Genomic DNA, 12,209 nt, shown 5'->3' with positions numbered 1-12,209 from the left:
ATTAAAATGATATGGCCAAATAAGGCAAAAAATCATGTCCACTTATAGTTGGAAAACCATTGGACCTAGAATCATCAAACTTGGTCACCTAATGCATCTTAGGTGGAAGATGTGTCACATTCTACTTGAAGATCACTGTGACTATTAATTAAGGTGAAATTTAAAAAAAAAGAAAAAGGGAAAAATATGTTTGGGAATTGTGCAGAGGAGTCTGGCCTCTCTATTGCAATTGATAGCATCTGTCAAGTTAAAATAGTTCTTATCGGCTAGCCATTACTTTCAAAATGAACTTGGTGTAAAGTTTTGTTTTTAGTTTGATAATGTATAATATAATATTTTTATTTTAATTCTTTATATCTCAACAACTTTGCAGAGTGTCATATCTCACTAAGATGACAGTTTTACAGTCTATGTATAAACAGAATTATAAGGTTTTTGATATTTTTTTAGGCTGTAGCATTGTTCTTAATTCATAAAAAATACAATGAACAATGCTGCAGATGGGCATTTGTAAATATCTTAAACAACCAATTGAGAAATACATATACGTATGATTTATTCTTTGTTCTTGGTAATTAATAAAACTACACCATACGAGATGTACATCAAACTTTAGGAATGGAAGAATCATTGAAATCTTTCTACCAATGGTGACATGATTTTCTTCTTTGTACTCTAATCTGTTTATGATAATTGAACAATATTTGACGGGCGTATCATGTACTGTGGCAGTCCACTTTATTTTTAAATGATCTTTGGTAAAGATAGTAGGGGGAGGGGGTAAAATGAGACTTCTGCCTGTGCTGATTGCAATAGGGCCTCATTTCACTGTCCTGTGTCATGCACTGTGCATTGTTTGAACACTCTCAGATTATATGAAATGACTGAACCATTTTTAATCAATTTATTCACATACATGTATACCATATAGTCTCTGGGGAACAAAAATTTTGAACTCTGTATAATCTCAGCATCTAGCAGCCCTGATGAATCATTTATATGTATATTTATCTAATCAAAACATGTCTCCTATACATCATATATAGACAAACAATAATTATACCCCACGCAACAAGTTGCCTGAGGTATAATGTTTTTGACCTGTCCGTCCGTCCGTCAGTCAGTCAGTGTGTCAGTCAGTCCTTTTTTTTTTTTTTTTTTTTTTTTTTTTTTTTTTTTTTTTTTTTGTCAGCGCAACTTCTCATAAACCGCTGCACAGAATTTCGTCAAACTTTGCAGATATTTAGCACACAATGTGTAGATGTGCATATTACCAGGAAATTCCGATTCCTTAATTTTTTCTGGGAATTTCGGCACTTTTCATCTTAGATTTTTGGCAATATCTTGAATATAGAGATGAACAGTTTGTCAGCGCAACTCCTCATAAAAAGCTGCCTAGAATTTCATCAAACTTTGCAGATATTTAGCACACAATGTGTAGATGTGCATATTACCAGGGAATTCCGATTCCTTTATTTTTCTGGAAATTTCGGCACTTTTCATCTTAGATTTTTGGCCATATCTTGAATATAGAGATGAACAGTTTGTCAGCGCAACTCCTCTTAAACCGCTGCACAGAATTTCGTCAAACTTTGCAGATATTTAGGACACAATGTGTAGATGTGCATATTACCAGGAAATTCCGATTCCATTATTTATCTGGGAATTTCGGCACTTTTCATCTTAGATTTTTGGCCATATCTTGAATATAGAGATGAACAGTTTGTAACTCCTCTTAAACCGCTGCACAGAATTTCGTCAAACTTTGCAGATATTTAGCACACAATGTGTAGATGTGCATATTACCAGGAAATTCCGATTCCTTTCTTTTTCTGGGAATTTCGGCACTTTTCATCTTAGGTTTTTGGCCATATCTTGAATATAGAGATGAAAGTTTGTTAGTGCAACTCCTCTTAAACCGCTGCACAGAATTTGGTTAAACTTTACATACATTAAGTACACAGTGTGTAGATGTGCATATTACCAGGAAATTCCGATTCCATTATTTTTGCCTTAAGAGTTTTTGCCTATTATTGAAGAAACTTTCCAGCTAGGTAATAAGGAAATCCACTGGAATCAGCTTTTGTAATGAAATTTTATGTGAAATATTTTATGACCTTAAAAGACCCCTATTGATTTTGAGATCAAAATATTAATGATTTAACACACACACAAAATCTTGGATAGTTCTTTCTCACCCCCCCCCCCCCCCTCAAATTGGTGCTTTGCCTTAAATAATTTCATAAGTACAGTATATAAACAAATTCATATGACTACTTTATAATTTTGTTTCCATCAATTATTTAAATGTGTAAATTGTCATGTGTTGGACATGGACTTACACTCATTAACAAATCGAAATCACTGAGGAATTTAAATAACAGTTTGTCAGCATAACTCCTGCACTGAATTTCCTGAAACTTTGTAGGTATTTAAGACATAATGTATAGATTTGTATATTACCAAGAAATTTTGATTCCATTATTTATCTAGAAATTTCAGCCCAATTAAATTTGTAACATACAAAGATTTGAATGTCCTTATATGCAAGAAGTTTTGATGTGATGATGTTTTGCAAGTAATGCCCCTTTTTGAATTATACTGTGTATTAAAAATGCACTGTGCCATTCATTACGTGTTGTATTGTCGAGTTTTGGGGGAGCGTGGAGTATGTGAGCTTGCTCACTTTTTCTTTCATTTAAAAGGACATTTAAAGCAGTGGAATTTAAGTGGTTAATATTCTCGTTCCTTTCCATTCAGCCTCGACCCTAATGGATGGAGCTAAAACCATCAAAATTAATCCAATCATCTTCAAAAATCAACTTGCAGGCAAGCTGTTTAACCTAGTTTTAATAAAATGTTTCCCCTCTACCAAAACTATAAAGTTTTCGACATTGGATCAAGGCCTTTGGGTAGGAGGGAGCTAGGTTGGTCCATGTATTGCTTATGTATTATTACTTTGAAAAACCATTACGAGCAGGCAAGTTCCTGAAAATTATTTGCACGGTAAGCCCTCTCCCATTGAAATGAAAATCTGGATCCATGGTCTAGGGTCCAAGAATGGTTCATACTTGATCAAATATTGATGAATCAAAAAATCTCTAACAAGAATCTTTGCGTTGTGCTTTCGAGTAGTTTTTAGTAATCTACAAAATTGAGGAATTTCATGACCACCTTTATCAATGGTTCAGACTCTAGGATAAGGCTTAGTTGGTGACACATATTGAGGATGCTCTATATCTTTGAAAATCCTTTACTTTACATATATGCCTGTAAAATAAACAGGCAAACAATCTTATCGATTATAATGAGCAGTTGGTCATCTATCAAAGTTTTGAGGTTAGTTTCACCAGGGGTTATCGAAGGATTCAAGTTAGTGCTAAGTTGGTCATATTTTAAAAATGCATGCACACTACCTGATATTTAAAAATCTTCATCTTTACCTCTAGGCATTTGTGAAGCAAACTCTTGAAAAATTATTGTGAGTAGTTAGTCCTCAACCAAAATTGTGACATTCATGACTAGGCTTTAAGCCTCATTGTGATGCTAAGTTAGTCATGTAATGGTTTGGGCGGTGGATCTCGGCCTTGGTAGCTCAGTCGGTAGAGCACCTGACTAGTGATGCTGGGGTCCTGGGTTTGATTCCCGGTCCAGCCATATATTTTCTCCTTTCCTGTTACAGTCATAGATTGAAAACTCATTATACACTTGAAATTCTTTATTCCCAGACATCAATCCATTTGCATGATTGTTATTCTTAACAAAATTGTGAAATCAGAAAGGAGGGGCACTGAACCTTCAAAATATTAATAAGAATCATTTTTTGAGTTTTTACAATTTTTCAACATACCTCTCCCCCCCCCCCCATCTTTCCCCCTCTTCTTTTCTATCTTTTCTTAATCCCCCCAAAAATAAAATTCTTTCACACATTTTTTTCCTTATATATATGGCGTGTAAAACGTTGCTTTATTCGATAATCTTGTGATGTATATTCAAAATCTTGTGATGAATGTTCAAAATCTTGTGATGTATATTCAAAATCTTGTGATGTATGTTCAAAATCTTGTGATGTATATTCAATATCTTGTGATGTATATTCAAAATCTTGTGATGTATGTGCTATATCTTGTTATGTATATTCAAAATCTTGTGATGTATGTTCTATAATCTTGTGATGTATATGCAAAATCTTGTTATGTATATTCAAAATCTTGTGATGTATGTTCTATAATCTTGTGATGTATGTGCTATATCTTGTTATGTATATTCAAAATCTTGTGATGTATATTCAAAATCTTGTGATGTATATTCAAAATCTTGTGATGTATGTTCTATAATCTTGTGATGTATATGCAATATCTTGTGATGTATATTCAAAATCTTGTGATGTATGTTCTATAATCTTGTGATGTATGTGCAAAATCTTGTGATGTATATTCAAAATCTTGTGATGTATGTACAAAATTTTGTGATGTATATGCAAAATCTTGTGATGTATTTTCTATAATCTTGTGATGTATATTCAATAATCTTGTGATGTATATGCAATAATCTTGTGATGTATGTGCAATAATTGCATTTTGGGTAATATGACGCAATAGTGTTCTAGTTAAGTAAGGACAATTTTCATTGGTTGAAAATAACGCAAGTAGTGGGATGATGCATACGTAGATCAGTTGGACTTTCATTTTCGGTTTGATCGCCGAAAACAATAATTATCAATCAGTCTCTCGTTTTGATACAAAGAAAAGAGACATAAGATATGGATTATATATGCAGGTATATCAGTGAGGAAGATATAAATGTAATTAACATGATAAATAGAGTGAAGTCCTCAAATCAATAGCTGTTCATCAAGTTTTTTCTTCTCCTGTAAAAGAGCTGATCGGTAGCCTAGTAATAATGAAAACACAAAAAAGATTATCTTCTTGTCATATTAATCAGGGTGATTACTTCCAGCATAAATTTATATTTGGAATATACTCATGATAAAGAAGAGTATATATAGAAGTTTAAGGCTTATCTATAATTACAGTGTCAACTACACTTTATCTTTTGTATGTTTTTTTCTTCAGTTCGCAGTTACTGCATACATCACTGTCATATGATTTTCTCAGTGTATTACACATGTAGTGGGACAGCTGATTAGGTTTGACATGAGATATGGTGATTGGTCACCTACAATCATGATCGCTAAAACTGATGACCAACTTGATGCAACCCAGTGTTTAATTAAACCTATATGACCTAAACTTATCTCACAGATTTTTTGTAAGCCTTCCAGTCATTTTTAAATATACAATGTACATGCATGCTTCACATGGAGAGTTGTAACTTGTTAGAGGAAGTCAGATAAAACCCCTGATTTTCCCCTGTCAATTGAAAAGCAAAATATCACTGTCTAAATCTTCTGCAGAGTTGTATCAGCTACAGCCTTGATAGATGCTATTAAAATGACACAAGACATTCCATCACATATAGATATGCTTGCAATGGCTTACATCTCTTACATAAATCATCATACTTCATAACATTTTGCTCAAAGCTAATATATCCTGGCTCAACATCAGATGTTTGTCATAGTCCTACATAGTGAGGTTCAAATTCTAAAATCAGTGCAGGAGTCCTTAATTATCTTACATGTATCTGATGAAAGATTCATCATTCACTGAATCAGGACTGTGTCTAAATATACCTGCTTTTCTTTTTTTCAGAGGTCAGTTCACTTAACTAGAGGCTGCATTGTGCTTTAAAATTGCCAGTGCACAACATCACTGCCACGTGCCAATGAAAGGATCAAAAACTGAAATATTTCATTTTTTGTTTATTTTCACAGATATTTCAACTATGTTCATCTTGTTAACTTGCAAGTCCCTCTTTTGAAAGAAGTTGCATACCCGGGTAATTTAACTTCAATGTTATCCTTTTGTCACCTGTTCAACAATTATATACATGTACTTAAGTCAATGTTCTCAAAATGTTTCTGATGGAAGTTTTGTATTTTGTAGATTCGTTAAGAGTGAAATTGACCATTTTCTGTGTTTTAAAAAATTCTTACACTCATCAGGTTGCCCGCATGGCACAGTGCTTAGAGCATCTGCTCTAGATTTGCGTGGCGCAGTGGTTAGAGCATCTGCTCTAGAGTCCCGAAGTAAGGAGTTGATCCTTATGTTGTGGGTTCGAATCCCACTGTGGGACATGGAGACAGGTCCTGCGGATGAGACCGTACAAACCGAGGTCCCGTGTCACAGTAGGTGCTGGTATGAAAAAGATCCCTCCCTGCTCAATGGCCCTAAGTGCCGAGCATAGGACAAAATTTGCAGCTCTCCATTGGCAAGTGTTGGCACCTCCATATGAGTGAAAAATACTCGAGAGGGACATTAAACAACATACAAACAAAGACACTTATCAGTTGGACAGCAATCAATGGCAAGGAGTACTTCACTTATTCCTTTGACAATATAAGTATTTTAAATACACAGGTTACTTGTTGCAATATTTAAATGATCATGTTTTACAAATGAATGATTAAAAATTAGACATTATGCAGAAAGTGTATTTTTACACGTCACTGAACTACATGTGTATGGAATTTACTACCAAATTTTGTATGTCCATGCACTAAAAAGGTACTGAATTGAAATTTTATTTTATTTTTATTTTTTTATTTTTTTACAAAATCTCCTTCACTTTATTAATCTCAGATTTACATTGTCATATCAATTACTGAACAGTACAGAGACCAACATAGTTTGTCAAAGTTTCTAGTTTTCTCCTGGTGCTGGAATAAAGGTACTGTAGTAAAAATTTATAGCAGTGCAATGTTTTTAGTACATTCCTTATCCTACACAATTCTTATAATAATGACACTGTTGACCAGGGTCCCAACCAAGAAGATGCAACATGTCTTGTTACACATGTGTTGACCTTGAATCTGGTGGTAGTAGGCAAGGTCAGTTTTCAGATGTAAAGAATCTTCTTTATTCTGAAATATGAAAATATAATTAGAATTTATGTAAACTAAGGTAAATTTTTTACACATAAATTTCGCCAAGTAGTCGGTGATAGCCCAAAGGAGCACTGGAGTAATAAATCTTTTTATAATATTATAAACAATAACATGTACCTAAGTATAAGTCTTTCAGGTAATGGACTGCATCTTCAGCTCTTAATAGTGCAGAAGAGTAGGTACACTTGACTTTCACAAACTTGGAAATTGCTGTCCTAGCATACAGAGTCTGGTAAGACACTTCACAGAGAGGATGATGCAGAACTAAATTATGTGAAACACCTTCAGCACCCAATCAATTTATCGAGCCAAATTCCTGAAAAGTAAACCAAAATATTTCAATCATTGAAAACTAAAACCATGTCCATAGTACCTACATGAATGCCCTGCCCAGTGTTCATTGTAATGTAACATGAAAAGAAATGTGCTTTGCTTCTTTGTTAAAGACGAGGTAAATGAGAGATATTGAGGTCAAGGTCACAGTGAAAGTTAAGTCAGAAAGATGTGACACAGTTGAATAGCTGTGACCAATTTGTGTTAGTGAATGAGGTTTAAAGAAATTCTTGAAAATAGTTTCTTTCAAACTAATATTAAAACAAGACTATTAGTAAAGTCAAAATGTCATGGGGAAGGACAAGGTAAAAAATAATGGACAGAGTTGATAAGTTTTCACCAATAAGTTTTATTATATGTGATAAAGATAAAAATATCTTTAATGGTTTCTTTTAAATTGAGTTTAAAATAGTAAGGTAAAAAAGAAGGTAAAACATAGCTAGTCTGTAATTAATTAGTTTTTGCATAAAACAAAACAGTTTTATCTGATTTAATTCATTGATTTTTTTATAAACATTTAAATATATAACATTACACTAAAATTTAAATTTCATTGCATTAAGGACCCTCTATACACTAAAGGAAAAGTTTTTTTGGACATTGAGAAAATTATAGTGTGTAAAGGTGTAAATGTTGAGCTTATCTATTACATGTTCAACATAGTGTACCTTGCATTTACCCCCCAAGAAAATGTTCATAGACAATGAAGTACTGATGAACAAAAATCACTGTTGTTTACTTAAATGGGCAAAATACCAGCAAATTAAAGTGTTCAATCTATTTATCTTAGCCTATTAAAATGTTATAAATGCTTTATTTGATCACAAATTAAGAAATAAACTGTACACATCAATTTATCTTATTCTAGATCAAAGGGCAGATTACTCTATCTGCATAAAAATACCACAAATCAGAACTCTTTAGTGTGCAGTGTATAGAGGAATCTTAAATTGTTTGGACATGGCTACACATACTTTTTCTACACAAGTTCAGACACCCATTTGCAGATGTGCACGTGCATTACCTTTTTCACTTAAAATTAAGCACAGCTTCAAAGGTGGAGACGGTTATCCTTTGTGACAGTCCTCATGACTTTCCCCATAAGATTTGTTCAATACCCTTTTGGTGCCTCTGTAGTATTTGGACAGAATCATTGCATAGCATAACCAGACAAATGGAGCATCTGCTTCAGTAAATTTCAGACAAGTCAAGGATCCTCTGTCATAGGAGCAAGAAGGATCTGGTGCTCATGTGTCTCTGGCTGCTGAATCCAATCCATAGCTGAAAATATTAAAAAACATTTAGTTGATGGTGCCAATTAATATTTTAACTCTATAACCTGTGGTTCATAATCTAAAACAAGAGGCCCTGGGGCCACATCGCTCACCTGAGCACTGTGGTTAGGAAAAAAGCAAAAATCAATTTAGTATTGCAATGCTTAAATGCATTTATAAGTGGTCCCGACCTACCCCTAAAAAGGAAGGGGGGGGATGATTTGAACAAAATTGAATCTTCACTAACTAAGGATGCTTACATATTTTTTTTTTTGACTAACTGTGACTTTTTTCCTACAAGTTTAAAATCTCATTGTGGCACCTTCCTACCCCTGAGGGTCACGATTTGATCAAACTTGAATCTAAACTATCTGAGGATGCTTCCATATAAATATGACCAATCATGGCTTTGCTGTTCTTGAGAAGAAGATATTTTAAGATTTCTCCTATATATTCCTATGTAAAACTTTTATCGTCCATTGTGGCCCCACCCTACCCTGGGGGTCATGATTTGATCAAATTTGAATCTACACCACCTGACGATGCTTCCATATAAATATGACCAATCATAGCTTTGTTGTTTTTGAGAAGATTTCTTGAAATTTTTCTTATATACTCCTATGTAAAACTTTGATTGCGCACTGTGACCCCACCCTATCCCAAGGGGTTAAGATTTGAACAAACTTGAATCAACACTACCTGAGGATGCTTCCATATAAATATAACCAATCAAGGCTTTGCTGTTCTTGAGAAGAAGATTTTAAAAGATTTTCCCTATGTATTCCTATGTAAAACTTTGATCGCCCACTGTGTCCGCACCCTACCCCTGGGGGTCATGATTTGAACAAACTTGAATCTATTCTACCTGAGGATGCTTCCACATAAGTTTAATATTTTCTAACACAGTGGTTCTTGAGAAGAAGATTTTTGAAAGATGCCATAAATTTTTCATGAATTCGCAATTATCTCCCCTTGGATGAAGGCATGGCCCTTGATTTGAACAAACTTGAATCCCTTCACCCAAGGATTCTCTGTGCCAAGTTTGGTTGAAATTGGCCCAGTAGTTCTGGAGAAGAAGATGAAAATGTGAAAAGTTTACGACAACAACGACGCCGTCGACGACAGACAACGGACAAATTTTGATCAGAAAAGCTCACTTGAGCCTTTGGCTCAGGTGAGCTAAAAAGTATAAAAATTGGGAATGTTTGCAAATTAATGGTTCTAATGTGTTACTTTTCATTCAAAAAAAATCTTACATAGTTCCATGCAAAACTTTGATCCCCTGTTATGGACCAACCCTACCCCTAGAAGCAACAAGTTATTAAAACAGATTAGAATCTACACTACCTCAGGAAGCTTTCTATAAAGTTTCATTTTTTTTTCATAGTAAGTTGTTCAGTAGAAGATTTTTAAAGACTTTTATCCCCAATTGAAAGGCCCCATCTTACCATCCAGGGGTCATGATTTGTACAGTTTAGAAATTTCAAAACCTCATCACAATACATGAGATGCTTAGTTAAGCTTTCAGGTCAGGTGAGCTAAAAAAAATTAATCATTCATACAATGTTCCAAATTTTAACAATAAACCTGACAAGCCTTGCCAATATCTTTCTAAGGAAAATCCTGTACTTATTATCAAATGACATATCTAATGCTCTTTTATTTTAATTTAAAATATACAGAATACTATAATTAGAGTGTTTCAAAGAAGTGTAACCTTCCCTATATTGCATCATTAAAAGTGTAAATAATCTTAAGAGTGGTCAGCTATTTATTTCCTACTAGAATTATAGTTCTTATTGCCTGCTAAGAAAAAAAAATCCATGAATAGTAAAGTGTGTAAGACTTTGATAGAAATATATGAGTATTTAAATTTCAATGTGTGTGGTAACTGTACATAATCCAGCAAGTACAGTGTCATGAGCTCATAAACATGTATAAATGCTAATTAATTATCGATACCCTACCTCTAAAAACTAAAAAGGCACACATGTATGTTGAATTAAATGTCTGGAGTATTTTTTGCGAGTAGGTCAAAGATCAAGGACATGTAGACTGTTCACATAATGTTGGTATTGACAACAATCAGTGCACATACTAAATAGCATAGACTTACCTCTTAAATATCAAAAGCCTAACTGGATACATTCATTATGAACTATTTAAAAAAAGTAGTCAAAGGTCACATTCAATGGTCTCAAAGTTTGTAACTATGGTATTTTACAAAAGTCATTGTGCGATGCAAATAATTTGTGCAAAATATCAAATCCAATGTGTGACAGACAGACACCGGGTAAAGTGATCCCTAAGTGTCACTCTGCTTTGCAGGCGAGACAAAAATAGCAAGGATGATTTGTTTGTTTGTTGAAAAGTGATTGAAGGATACTTAAAAGTAGAAATTTTTGTTCATTAATGTACTGTAATTTTTACCTGTATTTTAAAGGACTTGTTTGACATAACTTATGCACCATGGTTTTTGTGTTCTTTCTCATTGATGTCTTCAGATTTTTAAGCCACCAACACTTTACATATGTTTTACATACACAGCATGCATCTATATCTGAAAATGAAAATAAAAATAAACAAGAGGTACTGTGAGCACTGAGATCACAAAATGATACCCCTGCCTCCCATATTATTATATTGGCAAAGTCCATATTTTGCTATGGGAAACCTGAAATATGTGTCCGATTAAAAGTAAAATAGGGGTTGCAAAATGGCACTATGTAACAAAGATTTTGTAAAACTCTCATCAAATTTCATTAAGTGGTATAAGAGGAGATGCTGATAAGAAATGGGTACCCCAAAGTATATATTGATGGTTGTACAGAAAGATGGACAGCTAGACGGACGGACAGACGGACGGACACTCCCATCATTAAAGATCCCCCCCCCCCACTTTTCAACCAGGGAGTATAATAATTATAATTAATTTCATTAAAACAAATTAGTACAGAATACACAAGAATAATTAACTGATTCAGTTAATTTATACAGTTTCCATTTTAACCTCTTAACTGATCGAGGGAAAAAAAATCAAAATAATTTCACTTTACAACAGAAGTAGGTGTTCATTTAAATTATAAGTACTTTACATGTAAATCTTAATGCATATTTTATAATTACCCATACAACAGAGAGGTACAGATGTTGTTTCAAATTGATGTCATATGAAGTTATCCAATGGGCATTCACAGTACAAGCAGATACTGCGTAACTAGAGTTGACTGGAATAAAAAAAAATATAAAAATCATAGTGAAAATTTGGAAGTACTGTAAAGTCCTGTCTTGATCCACCCACCTCCGGGGGGGGGGGGGGAGGGGGGGTAAAATATATCAAGAAATGAATGTAATATTTTTTTCTTTGACCAGTATCAAACAAAAATTTGGACAGAAAACGTCATCAATGCGCGTAGGATGAAAAAGTTTTCCATCCAAATTTTTGTTTGAAACTTCGGTCAAAGAAAAAATATTAGGCTACATTCATTTCTTCGATGAAAAAGTCATGGAAAAGTAAATTTACAATTTAAAAGGGTTAATCTAAAACGCGAAATCATGTACGCATACAATCACTTTCTCATAAAAAAAAATGT

This window comes from Saccostrea echinata, unplaced genomic scaffold (genome assembly GCF_033153115.1).
Source record: "Saccostrea echinata isolate AGI-Se365-2 ecotype Australia unplaced genomic scaffold, CSIRO_AGI_Sech_v1 ptg000001l, whole genome shotgun sequence".
Taxonomy (NCBI): domain Eukaryota; kingdom Metazoa; phylum Mollusca; class Bivalvia; order Ostreida; family Ostreidae; genus Saccostrea; species Saccostrea echinata.
The sequence above is the reverse complement of the archived record's forward strand: the minus strand, read 5'-3'. Positions refer to the sequence as shown.